Source organism: Prionailurus viverrinus, chromosome D3, assembly GCF_022837055.1.
Source record: "Prionailurus viverrinus isolate Anna chromosome D3, UM_Priviv_1.0, whole genome shotgun sequence".
NCBI classification, from domain to species: Eukaryota; Metazoa; Chordata; class Mammalia; order Carnivora; family Felidae; genus Prionailurus; species Prionailurus viverrinus.
In genome coordinates this window covers 62,345,534-62,368,315 of record NC_062572.1, presented here as the reverse complement: position 1 = coordinate 62,368,315, position 22,782 = coordinate 62,345,534, and the positions used below count along the sequence as shown (strand labels likewise).

Here is a 22,782-nt window from a genome sequence, read left to right as displayed (position 1 = left end):
TGTATGTTATCAATTTGTGTGTGCATTAGGTGTTCATAATCATTTGCCAAATAACTATAAATGTATACACATCACATATATCATACACAAGCATATACAAACTTAAAGTTGTCATATTCCTTTACCATTTGGAAATTACAAACTAAAATTATCACACCTTTTAGTAATTTCTGTCACTCAAAAATGGTTGCATATATCCATCTGTATTTATATCTTTATTATGTACCCAGAAAAAATCACAGAACAAAGATATACATCCTCTCCTTTCACGTGTTTAATCAGAAGAACATAAGCAAATGAAGCAAGGAAATTTTCCAAAGCAACATATAATCAATAATATAATAATTTCATATGTACCTTATTAAGTGTGTGTGTGTGTGTTTGTATGTGTGTGTGTGTGAGAGAGATGCTACTTTTATTACACTGTGATTACATGGCCGGCCTGTAGAACTCAAATAGAAATTCACATGATCAAGTTATTCTAGCCTAATATTGAAACTCATACACATCTGTTACAGCATAGGTACACATGTGTGAATATTAATTTATCTCTATAAGTACTACTAAAGAAAAAGTATAAGGGAAACATAAATTTAGTTTGGATTATTTGGATTAGAGAAAGGAATCATGCCATGTAATCTGATTACCAGAAACTCAAGTAAAGTATGCTAATAACAATTGGGAGGAATGGTCCCATGGAAAGAAAAGGATAGAAGAGAAAAGAAGACGAAATTCGTAGAGAAAGAGCGAGAAGATAAACCTTACCCAAGCAGAGGAGCCATGTTGAAGAATGGTTTAAAAAAGCATGATTATACATTTTTCTAATACATGACATTTGTATCAATTTTGTTTAAAATTACCTTAACCACTGAAACTTGGTTACCAAATGCTGCCCCTGGAATGGTTAATACTGCATGTCAGTTTTCATCCCCCTGATTTGGGTTTCCTGGCAGTGTGTTATCTATGAAAGGCTGTTGGAGAAACTGGCATGTCCCCTTCTTTACCTGCAGGTACATATGGCCTCCCAGACCCCAGGAGTCTGCAGCCTGCATTTCCAAGAGGCCACTGCAGAGACTTCCACAGCACCTCTGTTTGTCTAATGACATGGGCACCAGATTCCACACTTATTTCACATTCAGCAGTACAGCTCTGCACACAGAAAGGTAAGCAGTGCAGGCTTGATAAGCTTGCCTTTTGAACAAATAATTTGTCAGCCTGTGTTGGGAACTGGGATGTTACTAGTTCTGTGAAGCACTTTTAGTGCTGTGAAAAGTGGTATACAAATAAAATGATTGATGTCCTGTCAATAGGAACTTCAGGAAGAGGATCAAACAGAGCAGTTTCTTTTGAAGTAGGGATGGATGTGGGGGGAAAGGTGTTAGATTTTACTTTTCTATCTATCATAAACCCCAAAGCATCATTCCAGCAAGAAAAGAACCTGGTATCTGAACAAGGCAGAACACAATTTCTTAGCAGTAGACACATCCCAGTGAAAAATACAAAAGCTGGATTTGTAAAAATCCATTCACAAGGATTTTATTGTAAATTTTTCCCATCACTGGAATGATGTTGGCTGGAGAGCTTATATATCTTCAGGCTTTTTTCTTTTTGCCTCCATTTTTCATAGGCTTTTAAACTTTCCTTTAAAATGGCCAGATTACCATTTCTAAGAACATTTAGATGTGAAAATACCAATAAGATAATTTAGGAAATTGCTGGATATAAAATAAATATATGCAATAAATTGCATTTCTGTAGAATAGGTATATTAAAAATATAAAATAGAAAAAAAACCTATATGACCAAAACTGAAATAATTATGATTCTTTTAAAAAATACAGAATTTGTAAGACCCTTCCCTTATGAAAATATAGAGAGAGAGATCTTTATTACAAGATATTAGAAAATATTTAAATAAATGGAGTCATATACAATGCTTATAGACAAGAGGATGCAATTGTTGAAAAAATGTAATTTCACCCAAATATATTATAGCTTAAACATAATTATGATAAAAATTCTCACTGGGCTTTTTTTTTCTTTAATGACAAGTTGATTCTAAAACAGATATGCAAGAGCAAAGTATAAGAATAAACAACATACAGTACATTTCAGACATCAAGAATGGTCAAGACATTACCAAATATCAAGAATTATTGTAAAGTTATAGTAATTAGTCTAGAGGGTCAATGGAAGTGAGATACTGAAGAGAGAAAAAACACTGTAAAGTTAGAAACATACCCAGGTCTAGGGGGAAGTTGATAATGACCAGGTACACTGTTGAGTAGTAGGGGAAAACACATCTTCAATAATGTTTTCCACAACAATCACTTGTTCATAAAAAAAAATGTATTTGAATCTCTACCTCACACTATTCATAGGAATCATTGAGCTAGGTTAAAAATGTAAATGTAAATGTCTAAGTTATAAAGACAAAATTACAAAATAATATAAAAAGATATTGTAAAGACCTTGGCATAAAAAATAATTTCTGAAACAAGACTTAATAAATGCAACCCATGAAAGATAAATAAATATAAATATCTGAAAATTAACATTTCAATCCTCCAAAAGGTTATTAAGCAAATAAAGACATACTACAAACTAGAGGAAGATGTTGTATATACATATAACTAGTGAAGATTAGATATATAATATGTAAAGAACTCCTTTTAATAAGAAGATGATTTTAGGAGTTTTTCTTTGCTTGTTTGTTTAGAGAAGAAGATTTTTGCAACACACACACACACACACACACACACACACACACACACACACTATGGCCAAATAATTGGCATTTCTCAGAAGAGGAAGGAGAGATATTGCATAATCATATGAAGAGACACTCACTTTGTCAATAATCAGCACACTGAAATGTAAAATCTATGTTGAGGTGTATTACATGCCCAACACACTGGTAGAAAATCAGAATTCAGTAATCACAGGGTCTATCCATCAGGAAGAGCTAACAATTATAAATGTCTATGCGCCAAATACAGGAGCCCCCAAATATATAAAAAAATTACTCACAAACATAAGCAACTTTATGGATAAGAATGTGGTAATTGCAGGGGACTTTAACACTCCACTTACAGAAATGGATAGATCATCTAGACACGGTCAATAAAGAAACAAGGGCCCTGAATGAGACATTGGATCAGATGGACTTGACAGATATATTTAGAACTCTGCATCCCAAAACAACAGAATATACTTTCTTCTTGAGTGCACATGGAACATTCTCCAAGATAGATCACATACTGGGTCACAAAACAGCCCTTCATAAGTATAAATAATTGAAATCATACCATGCATACTTTCAGACCACAATGCTATGAAGCTTGAAATCAACCACAGGAAAAGGTCTGGAAAACCTCCAAAAACATGGAGGTTAAAGAACACCCTACTAAAGAATGAATGGGTCAACCAGGCATTTAGAGAAGAAATTAAAAAATATATGGAAACAAATGAAAATGAAAATACAACAATCCTAACGCTTTGGGATGCAGTGAAGACAGTCCCGAGAGGAAAACACATTGCAATCCAGGCCTATCTCAAGAAACAAGAAAAATTCCAAATACAAAATCTAACAGCACACCTAAAGGAAATAGAAGCAGAACAGTAAAGACAGCCTAAGCCCAGCAAAAGAAGAGAAATAACAAAGATCAGAGCAGAAATAAACAATATGGAATCTAAAAAAACTGTAGAGCAGATCAACGAAACCAAGAGTTGGTTTTTTGAAAAAATAAACAAAATGGACAAACCTCTAGCCAGGCTTCTCGAAAAGAAAAGGGAGATGACCCAAATAGATAAAATCATGAATGAAAATGGAATTATTACAACCAATCCCTCAGAGATACAAGCAATTATCAGGGAATACTATGAAAAATTATATGCCAACAAACTGGGCAACCTGGAAGAAATGGATAAATTCCTAAACACCCACACGCTTCCAAAACTCAATCAGGAGGAAATAGAAAGCTTGAACAGACCCATAACCAGCGAAGAAATTGAATCAGTCATCAAAAATCTCCCAACAAATAAGAGTCCAGGACCAGATGGCTTCCCAGGGGAGTTCTACCAGACGTTTAAAGCAGAGATAATACCCATCCTTCTCAAGCTATTCCAAAAAATAGAAAGGGAAGGACAACTTCCAGACTCATTCTATGAAGCCAGTATTACTTTGATTCCTAAACCAGACAGAGACTCAGTAAAAAAAGAGAACTACAGGCCAATATCCCTGATAAATATGGATGCAAAAATTCTCAATAAGATACTAGCAAATCGAATTCAACAGCATATAAAAAGAATTATTCACCATGATGAAGTGGGATTCATTCCTGGGATGCAGGGCTGGTTCAACATTCACAAATCAATCAACGTGATACATCACATTAATAAAAGAAAAGATAAGAACCATAAGATCCTGTCAATCGATGCAGAAAAGGGCTTTGACAAAATTCAGCAACCTTTTATTAAGATAAAAACCCTCGAGAAAGTCGGGATAGAAGGAAAATACTTAAAGATCATAAAAGCCATTTATGAAAAGCCCACAGCTAACATCATCCTCAATGGGGAAAAACTGACAGCTTTCACTCTGAGATCAGAAACACAACAGGAATGTCCAATCTCACCGCTGTTGTTTAACATAGTGTTGGAAGTTCTAGCATCAGCAATCAGACAACAAAAGGAAATCAAAGGCATCAAAATTGGCAAAGATGAAGTTAAGCTTTCACTTTTTGCAGATGACATGATATTATACATGGAAAATCCGATAGACTCCACCAAAAGTCTGCTAGAACTGATACATGAATTCAGCAAAGTTGCAGGATACAAAATCAATGTACAGAAATCAGTTGCATTCTTATACACTAATAATGAAGCAACAGAAAGACAAATAAAGAAACTGATCCCATTCACAATTGCACCAAGAAGCATAAAATACCTAGGAATAAATCTAACCAAAGATGTAAAAGATCTGTATGCTGAAAACTATAGAAAGCTTATGAAGGAAATTGAAGAAGATATAAAGAAATGGAAAAATATTCCATGCTCATGGATGGGAAGAATAAATATTGTCAAAATGTCAATACTACCCAAAGCTATCTACACATTCAATGCAATCCCAATCAAAATTGCACCAGCATTCTTCTCGAAACTAGAACAAGCTATCCTAAAATTCATATGGAACCACAAAAGGCCCCGAATAGCCAAAGGAATTTTGAAGAAGAAGACCAAAGCAGGAGGCATCACAATCCCAGACTTTAGCCTCTACTACAAAGCTGTAATCATCAAGACACCATGGTATTGGCACAAAAACAGACACATAGACCAAAGGAATAGAATAGAAACCCCAGAACTAGACCCACAAACGTATGGCCAACTAATCTTTGACAAAGCAGGAAAGAATATCCAATGGAAAAAAGACAGTCTCTTTAACAAATGGTGCTGGGAGAACTGGACAGCAACATGCAGAAGATTGAAACTAGACCACTTTCTCACACCATTCACAAAAATAAACTCAAAATGGATAAAGGACCTGAATGTGAGACAGGAAACCATCAAAACCCTAGAGGAGAAAGCAGGAAAAGGCCTCTCTGACCTCAGCCGTAGCAATTTCTTACTTGACACATCCCCAAAGGCAAGGGAATTAAAAGCAAAAGTGAACTTCTGCGACCTTATGAAGATAAAAACTTCTGCACAGCAAAGGAAACAACCAACAAAACTAAAAGGCAACCAACGGAATGGGAAAAGATATTTGCAAATGACATATCGGACAAAGGGCTAGTATCCAAAATCTATAAAGAGCTCACCAAACTCCACACCCAAAAAACAAATAACCCAGTGAAGAAATGGGCAGAAAACATGAATAGACACTTCTCTAAAGAAGACATCTGGATGGCCAACAGGTACATGAAAAGATGTTCAGCGTTGCTCCTTATCAGGGAAATACAAATCAAAACCACACTCAGATATCACCTCACGCCAGTCAGAGTGGCCAAAATGAACAAATCAGGAGACTATAGATGCTGGAGAGGATGTGGAGAAACGGGAAACTCTTGCAGTGTTGGTGGGAATGCAAATTGGTGCAGCCACTCTGGAAAACAGTGTGGAGGTTCCTCAAAAAATTAAAAATAGACCTACTCTGACCCAGCAATAGCACTGCTAGGAATTTATCCAAGGGACACAGGAGTACTGATGCATAGGGGCACTTGTACCCCAATGTTTATAGCAGCACTCTCAACAATAGCCAAATGATGGAAATAGCCTAAATGTCCATCAACTAATGAATGGATAAAGAATTGTGGTTGATATACACAATGGAGTACTACGTGACAATGAGAAAGAATGAAATATAGCCCTTTGTAGCAACATGGATGGAACTGGAGAGTGTGATGCTAAGTGAAATAAGCAAATGGAGAAAGACAGATACCATATGGTTTCACTCTTAGGTGGATCCTGAGAAACTTAACAGAAACCCATGGGGGAGGGGAAGGAAAAAAAAAAAGAGGTTAGAGTGGGATAGAGCCAAAGCATAAGAGGCTCTTAAAAACTGAGAACAAACTGAGGGCTGATGGGGGTGGGAGGGAGGGGAGGGTGGGTGGTGGGTATTGAGGAGGGCACCTTTGGGGATGAGTACTGTGTGTTGTATGGAAACCAATTTGACAATAAGCTTCATATATTGAAAAAATAAAATAAAATAAAATAAAATCAACTTTTGCTGGATGAATGGAACCTGGAAAAAAAATCAGAACTCAGGCAACTGACTTTTACATATTGCTGGTGGGAGTGAATATTGATACAATAACTTTGGCAAATATTTGGTATTTTCTATTATAAGATGATCCTCACACTTTGAGACCTAGCCATGCCATTCTTAGTTATGTATCCTAGAGAAATTCTTACGCATGTGCACTTAGGGACATCCACAAAAATATATATAGCAGCAATGTGTGTACTAACCACAAAAAATGTTTGGCCTTTCCTCAAAGAAAATGATAAGTACATTGTCCTATATGAATACAATGTAGTTCTCCAAAACAGTGAAAATAAAAGAATTAAAGGTATGGTGCTGTTTTATCATAGATAGAACATCTGTATCCGTATCAACAACTACCAAACTAGCATACAAATTTATCTATCCATTTATTTCACATGAATATATTTTGGTGCACATGTTTCTCTTTCTGTGTAGGTAACCATGCTGTTTAGCTATGAACTTCAAATTGAGACTCTCTCTTGTCTACCACTATAATGTTGCAAAATCAGAGCAGGACAAGTCCTTGGCTGTCAGCTCTCTGAACCTGAGCACAATGCAAGTATCTCTTCCACAATATCCCTGACTTCTGGTCACCTTCATTCCAGTTTGTCCTGTGCATTCAAAACCTCACAGGATATATTTTTCTAATTGTGAGACAGCTCTGTTGCTAATGAGCAGGAAATGCAGCTTGATAATATCCATTGCTTGTATCTTTATATGTCCAATATTACTTTGTTTTCTTAGTGCTAAATCTACTTCTTCTTTAAATATTTTATGTATATGAGATTGGCTGCTTGGTCCTCCATAATCTAAATCATCTTTCTCCTATTTTGGAATCTCTCTAGCTGTCCTTCTTAAAGAAGATGCTCAAATCTAGGTCCAAAATTTCAGAAGACAGCCGAGCAGCTCAAAAACCAATGGCAATATTCGGCAGGGCCTTTGATCTGGATGATATAGGTCGTTCTCTCCCATCAGTCATTATACATTCATCTACTCATTCATACTGTTTTATCACAGACAGTTACCGGGAGCTAGACTCTGAACCAGAAATTTGTTTACAGAAAGTTTATTACATAGCATCTTTAGGAACAACAATTTTAAGGGAGTGAGGGGAGAAGAATTGAGTTCAAGGAGAAGTTAAACTCTGATGTGGTTTTAACAGAGCCTTCAGCCAACCTCATGGAGAGTTCTGGAGCTGAGATGAGTCTTCAGAGGTGTCTTGACTCAAGGTGCACAGACAGGCCTCTGTCCTCTGACATTGAATAGTCATTGGATGTGTGCTGACCCCAGGAGCGGTGCTAACTTTGAGTGTTAGATTCCCTTCATTGCAGGGAAACTTCAGAGAAGAAAATGCTTCTGGGAGCCAGGAAAATGAGACGTGGGTCTGGCACACCACTGCACTCATTTGCTATAATGTTTTTTTTTTTACATATAACAATACATATAAAATAAAAATAGACAAAAAATAAACATTTTTAGAAAATTATGAAGTCAAAAGCAGTGTAAAGATAACTTTCTGTAAATGTATGCAAGTTATTCCATGATATGTATAAAACATCCTGTCTTAAAGAATTTCCTTTGTAAACACAACTCTCAAAGTCAAATCTCGTTTCTCTTTGTTTTGCTTTGTTTCAGAGGAACACATTATTCTGGAATGAATTTATGTGAATGTATCATGGGGATGGGAGAGACAGTGTGAAAAGGAATGATACTGGTCTCAAGAAAAAAGATATACTTACTTGATGTGACAAACTTAAAATCTTACTTTAATGGATTTGAAAATGTGTTGCCCATTTGAAAATAATAATTAAGTACCTGAATCTCAGAAATAAAATGATATGAGATTATGAAAAAAAGCAAGGAACATTCTAGATCTCTCTCTTACACATCTTTAAGCTAACTAACTCTTACATATCTTTAGGGCTCTGCAATTCAATATTTCCAGGAATTATTTCTTAATCCAAACCAAATATGAGACATTGCATATCACCTCTGCATATTCTTGCAGCATCAGGAAAACCATTATCCCACATTTTTGGAAATACCTGCTTATGTTTCTCTTTTCCCCTTTAACTGAAAATTCCTAAAAGATAGCGAGTGTGTCTTTTTCTTTTTCTTTTTAAAATTTTTTTTAATGTTTGCTTATTTTTGAGAGAGAGAGACAGACAAGAATGTGAGTGGAGAAGAGGCAGAGAGAGAGGGATACACTGAATCCAAAGCAGGCTCCAGGCTCTGAGCTGTCAGCACAGAGCCCAACGCGTGGCTCGAACCCACAGACCATGAGATCATGACCTGAGCCGAAGTTGGACACTTAACCGAATGAGCCACCTAGGTGCCCCAGAGGTGTGTCTTTTTCAAATAGGTAACTACCGCATGTATCACTGTTTCTGACATAGCATAGGTATTCAGCAAATATTTACTTGGATGGATAGATGAATTCCCTGAATTCCAAATTTCTATATCCAGATGCCTATTTGTTTTTCTACCTGGATGTCTTACAGGCATTTTAAGCTTAACATGCCCCAAACTTATTTCCAATTATCCTCCTTTACCCCAAACCTCTTTTTCCCATAGACTTTAGTCAGTCTCTATAACTGGCAATTCCATCCTCCTAAGGGATCATGTCAAAAATCTAAAAGTTATCCTAAGCCCTTTCTTTTTTCACATTGTACATTTATGCCATCAACAAAGTCCATTTGCTGCCACTTCAAAATATATCTAGAATCTGACTGCTTCTCCTAACCTATACTGCTAATATCCTGATCCAAATCAATGACACCTAGGAAGCAGTAAAAACTTGGTTTGTGATCCTAATTCATTCCAGAAACGTGCTTGTAATGGAAAGCACTTTTATATCAAAGCAAATTTCAAGAACCATTGTCTTGGTTGTGATCATGTGACATTTGGTGTCACATCCTACTTGTATTGCAAGACATCGCTCGTTTATCAATTTAAAATGTATTAGAAATGTTTGCTTGTCTTGTGGAACACTCCAGAACAAGTTACTCACAATTCAAGGTTTTACTTGTATTACATACTTCCTACCTTGATCTCCTTACTTCTACCTGATCCTGTCTCCCTACAGAGTACACTCAATATGATAACCTGAATGATTTTTGTACAATAAGAGTCAGATCACCCCACTCCTGTTTAAAACTTCCAATGTACTTCACATTTTAATCACCATGAAAACTTCATTTCCTCAGGGTTTTGCTCAAGTGTGATGTTCTACTTAAGGTCTTCCTATATTAGTATAAATAGCATGGCAATCTCTTTCCAAATGAAACCCATTCATCTGTGACCTATATTTTCTCCACAGCACTTATCACTATCTTAAATGTTATCGTGTCTCTTAGTTTTATGTTTGTCTCCATCTCTGGACTGCAGCGTTAATAAGAACAGAGATTTTTGCCATTGTGTTTACTCCTGTTCCCCATGCCTTAAAAAAATAGCCTGACATATAATAAGTGCTCATTAAATGTTTATTAATGAATGAGTGAATATATAGATGAATGAATAGATGCATAAAAAATTAACTATTCAACAAGTATAAAATGCCAATTATGGGCCAATATCTCTGGAAATAATAGATAAAAGCAAGGAAATATCACTCTCCTATTGGAGCTTAAATTCTAGCTGGGGAAGACAGGTAATAAATAAGTACACAAGTGAATAAAACAAGTTATATAGGTAGTGGTAAGCATTATCTATATTATAAAGGGAAGAAGCACAGTGATCTAATAGAGATTAACTAGAGTAGGATGTTGGCTGATTTAGAGGGGGTCTTCGGGGAAGTCCTCTGTACAGTAGTGATGTTAAAGTCCAAATTGGAAGGATAGCAGGGAGAGCATCCCCACACAAGAGAGAGGCAAAGGGAAATACAAAGAGATCAAGGAAGGAGCAAACTAGAGGAGCAAGATGTCCGAAATGCGTGGATGTGATAAGGAAGGTGTCCTGAAAGGATTTGAGGAACATGGGAGGTGGAAGGGGTTTGCTGGGCAATAATATTTGCTTCTTCTTCACCGTTTAACTGCAGTGCTTTGTAACCAACTTCAGTTAAAGCAGAAAATCCATTATATAGCAATTTTGTTATTTGTTTAGTTTTTCATCTCCACACTTGACCACAAGCCCCTGGTAAACAGAGCCCATGTCTCTAACCACCAGGAAATATATCCGATATAAAGTCTTACTCAAAAATCTGTTGAGTCAATGTGATGGGTAAAATTTCCGAACCAGGTAAGAACAATATATACATGAGGCAAGTCACTTGAGGTAAGGAGCAGTTCTGTACAATTAAGTGATAGATTATCAAAATAGTCCAAAACGTTTTGTTCCATATTGTGTTTTATGACATAGGAACTGAAAACAATTCAATCTAGTTGCACTGTTGCTGCTCTTCTTTTTTATTTTGTTTGATGGTTGGTCACTGGTGGTATATTTTGGCTTTAAGGGTGTTGGTAACTATGGAAGGAACAAAGAAATAATTCAGCAAAGAATCCATTAACCCAATGTATAATGTGCTAATGATTTTAATTGCTGTTTCCCCAAGTTTTAATAGGAATTTCAATTCAGATTAATAATAATTAAATCCACTTTTTCTAAATACTAACTAAAGTTGAAATGTTAACAAAAAAGTAGTGAAATAAACTTATACACAATAAAGAATATAAAACAGATCGGCATGTTAAATTAATTAAATATGGAGGCCATTAGACCGAGGTGACTCTAATGTCCTTGGGGCCTACATAGGCAAAACAAAATCTAAGCCTGTACATGCCTGAAGTTTACAAAATCAAAACGCTGAGGACAACCAATCACAAATAACTAGGCTTTCAGATATAGCCAATCAAGAATTTCCTTACTTGCCTTCCACCTTTTCTCTCTAAAAGTATCCAAATGTCTTTCCCTGAGCTCCTGTCAGTGGAGGGCACCTAACCTCTTCCAGTTTGGTGCTGCCTGGTTGATTTTTGTTCAAATAAACTCTTAAAATTTGTAATATGTCTCAACTCATCTGTTAGCAGTTCACATTGAAAAATGCACAAAACATCTTCTCAATTAAGATTTTCACATTTTACTTGGATTGTCTTAGCTATTTCTTTTTGTTTTGAGAAGTTTTGAATAGTTTTTGAAATTTTTAAAGGTTAAACACTTTTAGATTTTGTTCTCTTATTCTTAAAATAGCCTATTAGCCTAGCTTTTATATTTCTAATGATCAGAATAATACTAAATTTAATTTAGTATTTAAATTTAAGTATTGGATTAAAATAAAGTAAAATTAATGTTGATGCACAGCTAAATTAAGATTTTCCTCACTGAATTTTAAATTATGTGAAAATAAATTCAAACTTAAAATTTTACCTGAATTTAATTATATTAAATTTAAAATTCATTTTGCTTTATATTAAATGTTAAATTTAATTACTTTTAATTTCAAAAGTATTTGAAAGAAATAACCAGGAAAACTCTCACAAGTTAGAAGGTACTAAGTTTTGGATGCCAGCAAAGACAGTTGGACTAATTTCATTTGGTATTAGTTCACATTAAGCTCCAACATAAGACATTTCAATCATTCAAAAGAGGAAGCAAATATATTCAGAAATAATTACTATATCCCCCTACATGATTACAACCACAAATTTGAAATATTTTAAATATAAATTCAATTTTTTAAAGTATTGGGCTCTTTAAAAACGATAATTGTCATGCTAAATGGGATAGACTGGCAAAAAAAATGAATTAAAAGATTACTAGATACTATTGTAAGCTAAAAAAATTGAAAGGAAGAAAAACAACGAAAATGACAACATTTTTATTACTGATGACAAAATATACTTTTTGACTGTGTCTATTATTGAATATAACTAGTAAAATTTTTACAGATTCATTTTTAATCCGTTAAAAATTTGGCGAATGGATTAAATTTGGGAATTTAATCATTTTTGATGAATCAACTTTCAGCTATTTTTTTTTTAGTGAATTGACTCTGAGTCAAATAATAAAAGCTTAAACAAAGGTAATGAAATTGGAATCTCATGGAAAGGAACAGAGTTGTGAGACAGAAATGCCAAAAAGGAAAAAGAGTTAGCGCCTATTAAAAGGTTTCCAAGGTCTCCCAGCTAGTTAGTGTTCAAGCCAGAGCTAGAATTCAGGCAGACAGCTTTCTCTTAGTCTGTCTTTTCGCCTCTGTAGTCCTTGTGACAGGAACCAGAAAGAGGTGTAACAACGACAGCCACCAATGTTCATTTTGTTAAAAATGACTATAAATGTCTCCAAATAATAACAGTGGTTATGTCTGGATGCAGGACGATAGGTTATTATTTTTATTTTCCTCTTTGTGCTTTCTTGTATTCCATAATTATTTTTTATTTACGTGCATTATTTTCACATTAAGAAAAATCAGTACAATTTATTAATTTAATATAGAAAAGTACTAGGAATAATACCCTGTAGCAACATATACTTACTTCACTGATTTGTTGAAATCTACATTATAGGAATTAAATTATTTGCCTGATGGTAATGTGCATTTTTGTCCATTTGTATACACTGTGATTCCAATGAAATTTTAAGTGGCAGATTGTTATCATTTCATTGTTTTTAAGTATTACCCAAATAAGATGTATTAGTGAGAATAGGCTAAGTTTAAACTGATGCAATAAATAACCCCAAATCTTCAGGACTCCATATTTTTATTTTGCACATATCTGGTGTGTGTGTGCACATGTGTGCATGTGTATGTGTGTGTTTTTCTCTCAGGGCAGGGATGGCTCTACTCCATAGTACCCACTTTTGCTCACTTTTCATAACCCAGGACAATCCACAAGGCTTAGGTCACAGCAAGGAAAATGAGAAGTATAGCCTTTTTGGTTTAGGAAAGAAAGAATGGTAGGCTTCTGGCAAACAGTAGTGATCAAAGAAAATATTTTTCTCCCCACCCCCCCTGGGTTATACAGGAATTCCAAAGCTGGATGCCATCTTGGAAAATTGCTCTTCTATACTTTCAATCTTGTAACCCTGGTTTCCTCCTCAAATTAAAAAAAAAAAAGACCTTCCTTTGATTCCTTTGACACCTATCAAACACGGAGGATTAGAGGAGGACAAATGAGAGATAATGTATGTAAAGCACTTTGACTAGCTCAGCAGGAAGGAGCCATCTACATTCAAGTCACTTTAAAAAAATATGCAAATGAAACAAAAGCCCTAGAAAGTTAGAGCAAAAGAGAAAAGGTACAATTGTCACACACCCCCTGCCGACCCCCATCAATTTCCCAAGGACCAAAAAGAACAAACTTTTTAATGTTCAATGTTGCCATCTCATGGTAATCCATTTCCAGAGTTTGGTTTCCAGGGCTTCAGCACCTATGGTCCATCCCACTTAGATCCGTGGTACCACAGTGACAGACTCTACCTCTGACACCCTTAGGACATTGGCAAGGATATTGTCTGCCTCAGTGACTTTAAAAGTCCTCATGATTAGCATCTCCTGTGTGTAATCAGTGTCCACTCTGCTGTTGACTGGGTAGATTTGCATATGAAATGCGCCATACAAATAGGTGAAGTCTCTCCTTATGTTTACGGAAAATTAGCTATTGGAGAATAAAAAGTCTCTAATCTGAAGAGGTGAGATTTTGAATATGGAGTGGAGATACAAATCTGGCAGTCTGTGACCCTGTGAATAAATTACTTCATGGAGAATTTCCCTAAGAGAGGAGGAAAACAACAAAAAACCCTCAATAAGGTCAGGGCTGCATGTTTACCCAAAAGCTCATGTGACCTTAGGAAGAGCTCCTTCACTTGTATTATTGTCTCTCTTCTTATTTTCTTAAAAGAAATGACATCTGATTTTGTTTTAGAAAATTCTATAGGGGCACCAGGGTGGCTCAGTCAGTTAAGCATCTGACTCTTGATTTTGGCTCAGGTCATGATCTCATGGTTCCTGGGGTCGAGCCCTGCATCAGGCCCCATGCTGACAAGGAGGAGCCTGTTTGGGATTCTCTCTCTTCTTTTCTCTCTGCTCCGCCCCAGCTGGCTGTCTCAGTCTCTGTCTCTCAAATAAATAAACTTTTAAAAAATATTTAAAAAAGAAAATTCTATAGTTTTTTTAGGACCCATTTTTTTATATCTGTATGTGAAAGAATTCTACATTATGTCCTTAAGTGATCAAACACCTTACATTCATACAATTACAATAAAAAGACAACCAATATCCCCAAATCAAACAAATGTTTTGGTTGCTTTTGTAGGGGTCTGCCACATTTAGAGGGCAGATTTATGCTTCAGGATAAGCTTTCTATTTTGAATATGATGACAGAATGTCTTCCTAAATTATGTGGTGATGTTTAGGAATTTTATAATAATACCAAGAAACTGTCTTCCTGTTGTGATTTTCTGACACAACAAAGTTTCTCTAAGAAGTAGAGAACAAGTGGGAGGGAGCCACAGAGAGAGGCAGACAGAGAATCCCAGGCAGGCTTTGTGTTATCAGCACAGAGCCAGATGCAGGGCTTGAACTCAAGAACTGTGAGATCATGACCTGAGCCGAAACAAAGGGTTGGAGCTTAGCTGACTGAGGCACCCAGGAGCCCCAACTAACAAATAGATTCTCGGTACTGATTAAGTGCTCTCTACATGTCAGACTGAATGTCAACATGACTTAGGAAGGGGCATCGCCACCCATGCTACAAAACACAACAAAACTTTCTGAACAAGGCTTATATAAAAATGAAAGAAAGCTGGTGCACCTGGGTGGCTCAGTCAGTTGAGCAAATAACTCTTGATTTCAGCTCACATCACAATCCCAGAGTCGTGGGATGGAGCTCCGTATCCAGCTCCACGCTGAGCATGGAATCTGCTTGAGATTCTCTCTCTCCCTCTGCCCCTCCTCTGGCTCACTGTGTGTACCTGTAGGCACGCACTCACTCTCTCTCTCTCAAAAATAAAAACCAATGAAGAAAGCAAAACAAGATGGATTTCTTCTCATAACTTCTTCCTCCTTCATAACTGTTTCCTTGGTCCTAGTCCAGGGAGTGGGAAATGTGTTACTAAAAGAGACCAGAGAAACCAGATTGGTCATTTGATATCCTGCCATATATTCTTCTTCTGACTTTTGTATTACATGATAATCACTCAGTGTGAATAGTGGCATCTCTCCCACATGTCAAGATCAATCAGATGACTGTCATGATTATGTAGAGTTGGTTGCTCTGTTTAATAGAAAAAGCAGTGTGGCATTCAGGAGAATCATGGATAATATTATCTAGACCCCACAAACCCAGTGAAGAGCTCAAATTACCCCTGACTGTGATTGAAGCTAACAGGTAGCATTCAATTCTAAGAATTAATTAGTTGATTAAGATGAAAGCGTTCTCTCTCTCACTGCCTCATACACATCCCCCCAAACATACATACAACTGTCCCCCCTTACCTTTTGGAGTTACTTTCCAAGATCCCCAGTGAATTCCTGAAACCACAGATAGTACTAGGCCCTAGATATACTGGTGTTTTTTTTTTTATCCTATACATAATTACCTATAATAAAATTTAATTTAGAAATTAGGCACTGAAAGAGACCAACAGTACAATAATAAATTAGACCAATTATAAAATACACTTTAATAAAAGTTAAGTGAGTATGATCTCTCTCTGTTCCCCGCTTTTTCTCCCTCAAAATATCTTATTGTCCTGTACTGACCCTTCTTTTCCTTGTGATGATGTGAGATGACAAAATGACTATGTGGTGGGATAAGTGAATCATATAGGCATTGTGACATAGTGCTACGAGTCTAATATTGACTTTCTCCTGTTATGTCAGGAGGATCATCTGTGTCTGGAACACGGTTGACCTTGGGTAAAATACAGATAGGGCAGGACTACTGCCTCTCTTTTTACTTACTCCCATTGATTGTTTTTCTTTTCTTCAGTCACTATTAACTTTTCTTTTTCACTTGCTCTTTAAAGAGGGAGACTTTAAATAGTTTAGCAGTTAGCTGACCGTTTTTGATTGTTAGTGGAAAATAATGCCTCTAGTCTTAAAATAAATAGATAAATAAATAAATGAACAAACAAAACAAATAAAAATAAAGATTCTAGTCTTTTCCAAGTCCTCAGATGTATAGAAAAGTGGATCCCAGGGCATCAGAGTGCTGGCCTGGCTTGTGACAGACTAGTTCTGCTCATATTCTCTTTCCTTTTACCCCAGGAAAGGACAGGGTTGCACTATTGGGTGGAGAGATGGGGCTACATGATGATAAAAAATAAAATATTGGGGTGCCTGGGTGGCTCGGTCGGTTGAGCATCTGACTTCAGCTCAGGTCATGATCTCACAGTCCGTGAGTTCGAGCCCCGCGTCAGGCTCTGTGCTGACAGCTCGGAGCCTGGAGCCTGCTGCGGATTCTGTGTCTCCCCCTCTCTCTGCCCCTCCCCTGCTCATGCTCTGTCTCTCTGTCTCAAAAATAAATAAAAACATTAAAAAAATTTTTTAATAAAATATTAAAATTCAACCCCTATGCAACATACTGGAGAAAGCTAAATTGCAAACCTTGAAATCAGCTGATCCCCATCTTTCTTTCTTGAAGATAAAATACTTAGTTTTGCTTTCAGCCCCATTTTTTTCTAACACTTTCTCTAAAATAAAACATTCTTATTCTCTCTAAATCTCACATATTTTAGTGTTTGTTTTCATTGAATAGATTAAATGTAATTTTGCTTTAAAAATTCTACTTTCCCACTTGAAAAATATTAAAGACCTCCCTTGAATGTGGCTAATCAAAGGGTGGGGCCCGCTATTGTAGAGCAGGTAACCACCCTGGAAATTTAATCAGTAAAATACTTCGTTTTAATGTAGGTATCAAACAAGAATGATCTCTATCCAAGGTTTCTGTTATTTATTTTTAGTTACTTTGTTTTCATAATATATTTTCAAAATTACAACTAGTTTAGGCTCTAGGAAACTCTGGCTCACTCACTTGACACACTGTTCCTTCCACTGGCAGCTTGCTGTTCCGTGTTTTCATATTTAAGCAGCAATGTTTTCTCAGAATGATGTGCCCTGCAGTCTTTACCACAGGACAGAAGTGCACAGACTGTATAGTCATGAAAGCACTGCCTTCCTTGGACATAAGTGTGCAAAATGAAATTGAGTAAAAACTAACAGTGACCTGGTACTTGTCTCGAAATAGGACAGATCCTTCCCCCTTGATCTCTCAGTAAAGTAGTAAATGGGCACATTTGTTACCCACATCTTCCTCTTGTGCTTGAAGTTTCTATAGAGCTGCTAACTGGTACAAGCCTAGTGAATGACTGAGACCACTTTGATGTGCAGTTGGGAACAATTCTCTTTCGCAGAAATTGGGTCCTTAAAATTCCTTTAGTTTTAGCTTTTTTCTCCCCATGTTTTGTTTGGGTGTTTTTTTTGTTTTGTTTTTTGTTTTTTGTTTTTTTTTAAGGCACAGATGGTAGTAGAATGCATTTTAAGATAGTAACACTTTAGAGCAAGATGTTTTGTAGAATGATGGGAAATCCACGGAATTTAGAACTTAAAGGAACTTCAGAAATTGTGCTATCATGTCAATTTTAGGATGGGTTTCTGCAGAGCTCAGGAGCTCAGCTAGGAGAGGGCAGGATGCTGAGTAATGTGGGCTCCTCATCTTGCCCCAACCTACACACCTCTGCTTCTGTCTGTTCAACACCTGGGGATGTGTGAGAGATAATTACTTTGAAAAGAAAAATATTCTACCACGAAAGGTATAAGCTATAAACATATATATGTGTGTATGTGTGTGTGTATACATATATGTGTGTGTGTGTGTATATATATATGTAATATATTATATATAATATATATTATATATAATATATTGTAATATATTATATATATAATATATATTATATATAATATATTGTAATATATTATATATAATATATATATAAAAAATATATATATTTTAACCAATCTGTTCGCTTAAAAGTTGAAGAAACAACGCCCCAATAAGGTCTAAATAAGCATGTAAAAGCCAAGACTAGAAATCTGCCCTCCTGATTCCTAATTTTTGTTTGTTTTCCCATATGACACTGCCTTTGTCACTTGGCACTAAGCCAGGAAAGAGTGGGCTGGTGGTGCAAGCCATTCTAAGACAAGGAGGAGGGGTAAAATGGAATGGTAATGGCAGGGAATGAGGATCCTAATACTTAAACAGCATCCAGAAGACTGTTAAGTGTGTCAGAACGACCATCTGACCGAGAGACATTTGCCTCACCCAGGTGAGCAGTGGCCACAGAAGGAATGAATTACTCTGTCCCACAGGTGAGAAACAGAGCACACAGGGAGGGTTTAGTCTCAGTCAGTGTTGTTGCAAGAGAGCAAATGTGAATGGCGAGCAGAAGGGAGTGGGACCCGTGGCAAGCTGATGGATAAACATGGGGATTCCTAATCTTCCTCCAGATTCTCCCTCACCATGATCTTTCCCTTCTTCTCTGTATTAATAAACACTTTCCATTTATATCAGATTCTTTAACACATGTATATATAGTATATTTTGGCTCCTACATTTCCCTATTCAAATTTAGTCACTTGATGACCCATGTCCTGAAGGAGGGGCAAATTGTCACCTCCTGTCTTCTGGGGCACTTCTCACAGTTCTTGACACTGCATGGGTGCTCAGAGAATGCGTGAAGATATTTTCCAGAATTAATTTTACCGTCAATGAAATTAAGGGTGGACAATTTAAACAAACAATTATGTTTCAGTTGTGAAGAGAGGAGTGCAGAATTCTCAGGGACAGTTGGCTTAAGGACCTTTTTGACAAAGCCAGTTCGATCTCAGAGGAAATGGAGGTCAGCCGCCTTCACTGCTCAGGGAAGGGAGCCATGTCCCTCCGTTTCATCGCCGGCAGTTCCTTGTTTGCTCTCCCTGCTCTGGTGAATGCTTCGGTTTGCAGCAGGCCCTATAACATTACCATGCATAACAATCTGTCACTATTATTCATGGCTTTTCTCCAGTCTCCATACTTTTGACATTGCCATTAAAGAGATTCAGTGTGCTTAGTAGCTCTTTAAAAAATAAATAATTGAAAGCTAAATTATATTAAACCGGGCCAACGCTGACCCCTTCACCTCAGTCCATTGCTATCTCCTTAAATGTATTCCTTCTTAAATCATATTGTAATTTGAAGATGCTGAAGTCTAAGTTTTTTGACTCAAATGCAGTTTCTTCTGATGCATAATTCATTTTCACTTTGTTACTGGTGCTGCACACGCAATCGCTTTTTTGGCAGCTAAATGCAGAATGAAATCAACAACTCTGTAAAGGGTGAGGAATCGGAGTGGACATCTTGGCGGAAGAAATATTAAGCATGTCACAATGTTTTGTACTCTGTCTGGTGAAATGGAGACAAAACCCCCACCAACCCTCAAGTTAATGCGAGACAATGGCATTTTACGGCTGGAAATGATCTACCACTGGTGTCATGCTGGTGTTGCATTTAATTATTCTACACATCACAGAAGACGATGACTTTTGAATGTTTTGAAACCTCACAATTATTTGATGAGCATCTTCTTGAAGTTCAGCTGTTGTTAAGAAAGAAAATCTCCCTGGTTTGCCTGTCATTCTTATATTCCCTAAGGGCTCAGGATTCCCAAGAAGACACATGCCCTTAAAACATGGGAAAACTAGCCTGGAATGTCTTGGAGTGAAGAGGTTGTCAACATAGACAAGAATTTGAATGTCTGGAAAATTAGGTAAATTTAGACCTACAGCAAAGACACCTAAAATGGTTAGCTTTAAATGATGAAGCAAAATGACCAAAATGAGCAAACTCAGAGAAATGCCATTTTATTAGATCTCTAAAAAATACATATTGTGCTGTTTCCTTGAAACAGTTGCAGAGGGGGTCCTGGGTGGCTCCGTCAGTTCAGCATCTGACTTTGGCTGAGGTCATGATCTCATGGTTTGTGAGTTCAGGCCCCGCAACAGGCTCTCTGCTGTCGGCATGGAGCCTGTTTTGGATCTCTGTCCCCCTCCATCTCTGTCCATACCCATTTACATTCTCTCTTCCCCTCCCCTCTCTTTCTCTCAGAAGTAAGTTTAAAACACCCACAAAAAACAGTTGTGGAATCAGAAAGTTTGCTTCTAGGGCCTTCACACTGCTTTTTTTTTTAATTAAAAAAATTTAAACATATTAGCATGTAAAATTTAACGTCATTTGTGATAAATAAATATGAGAACACACTTTAAATGATTAATATTTTAAAATGTATTATCATAAGACACTAGGGATCACCAACAAAAGGAATGTTCTCCTATATTCCATACCCCTACTTCCTGTCCTCTTTCCTATCCCCTGGGAAATTCCTCCAGCAACTCTGCCCTCAACATCCACCTGTTTTGGCAAGGCATTCTTAAGGTACTAATCACTTCATCAGAGCCAGGAGGTGAGCGTTCCAAATGCATGAATATCTATCTATTGGTCGGAATTTCATAATGGAGACCATGAAGAAGACTGTGTGTGTGTGTGTGTGTGTGTGTGTGTGTGTGTGTGTGTGTGGTCAGAGTGTGGGAGGGGAAGGATAGATAGTATTCCTCATATTTATACTAATGAAGTTACCACTTTTTTGGTCTATTTACTGGACTATCCTATTGTATTGCTTTGGCTCTTCCTGAACACCTTACAAGAAGACAGCTGAGGACGAATTTTCAGAAATAAGGGGAAAACAACCCAAAAGGTTAACTGGTTAGAGGGAGTGTTAGATCAAGGCTGATTAAAAGAAATAAATCTTGGTAACTTGATGCAAGGACAGTGAGTGACTAAGGCAGGGCACAGAGGGGTGCATGGTCCTTTCCCTTTCTCATGTATTCAGAGTGACAAATTTGAGATGGAAAAGATTTATGAGGCTCAAGGGTACTTTGGGGATAAAATTTAATCACTTGGTCAACATATCTCCATTGGATCCCCTAGCACAGACAATCCCTGTGCTAGGCACCAAAGGAATACCAGAGGGCTAAGGGACTGCATGAAGCATGGGTTGAATTTTCTTAAATGATTATAACTCAAAGTCCTGAAAGAGACCCTGAATATACAGTATCACAAGTCTCAAATGAACTTTTGTCAAATTACCTATCCCATATTACAAGAATAAGAATTCCTCGAGTCACACATGACCACCATTATTTCATCATGCCCTTTGAGATTCAGTAATATGAATTTATAGTTTTTTCTGTGTGGATATGTTTCATCAAGCCAAGAAAATTGTCCCCGCTGGTTGGATCTATGTGGCAGGTTTGTTTATTCAAGAAATTAGGAAGGAAAATTGTTCTTACCAGATCATTCTTTTTTTTTTCTGAATTTCACAGAAAACAGCACATTTTCCCAGGTAGTAGAATGATTGCATATTATCTTTGACCCAGCTATTTCAATAGCTGTATAGGCAAAAAAAAAAAAAAAGTATCCCTTAAACATCATGGCCCCTCCTGGGCTTGACCTTCCTGGGTATCAGTATAGATTTATGGTACTTAGTAGTCAATAATCCTGTACTAAGAAATGAAGATTCTTGAAGGAAGCCCAATCAAGCAAACTTTTAGTAAGGGATTTTTTTTTAGTTTTTCCCACTCTTTTTTCTGGCATTCCTATCCCCCTCTCTTCTCTTTTACTTTGTTACATTGTATCTTCTGCACATCTTGTTTAAAATATTTGCCAACTAATATGACTAAGCCAAGCCACAGATACGTGGGTTATGGTGTTAATACCTTCCACTGATATGAATTTGCGAAGATAAAACAAAATCTTTCAGGATCCAAAATAGTCACTTGAGAAGAATGGAGTGCAAGAGGTGGAAAAGCACTTTGAAAGGTCATCTCATGACACAACTTTTTAAGTGCACACCCTTACTCATACGTTACTCACTCATGAAGTCCAGTCCAATTCCAAGTCAACTCAAGATGGATTTATTCTCTAAAGGGGAACTATAAACACACTCTACTTGATTTGAAAGAAAATAACAGACACTTGGGATGAGTTAAGTCTTTG

General features: G+C 36.7%; 1 long non-coding RNA gene across 2 annotated transcripts in view; it reads left to right on the top strand.

Moving 5' to 3' along the window:
- The window catches only part of LOC125149696 (uncharacterized), a 298,529-nt gene that overhangs the window by 200,607 nt on the left and 75,140 nt on the right, over nt 1-22,782 (top strand). For both annotated transcript variants that reach the window (XR_007146015.1, XR_007146014.1), the window contains exon 2: nt 1,011-1,163. This is a non-coding gene — a long non-coding RNA (uncharacterized LOC125149696). The remainder of the gene's footprint in view (nt 1-1,010; nt 1,164-22,782) is intronic.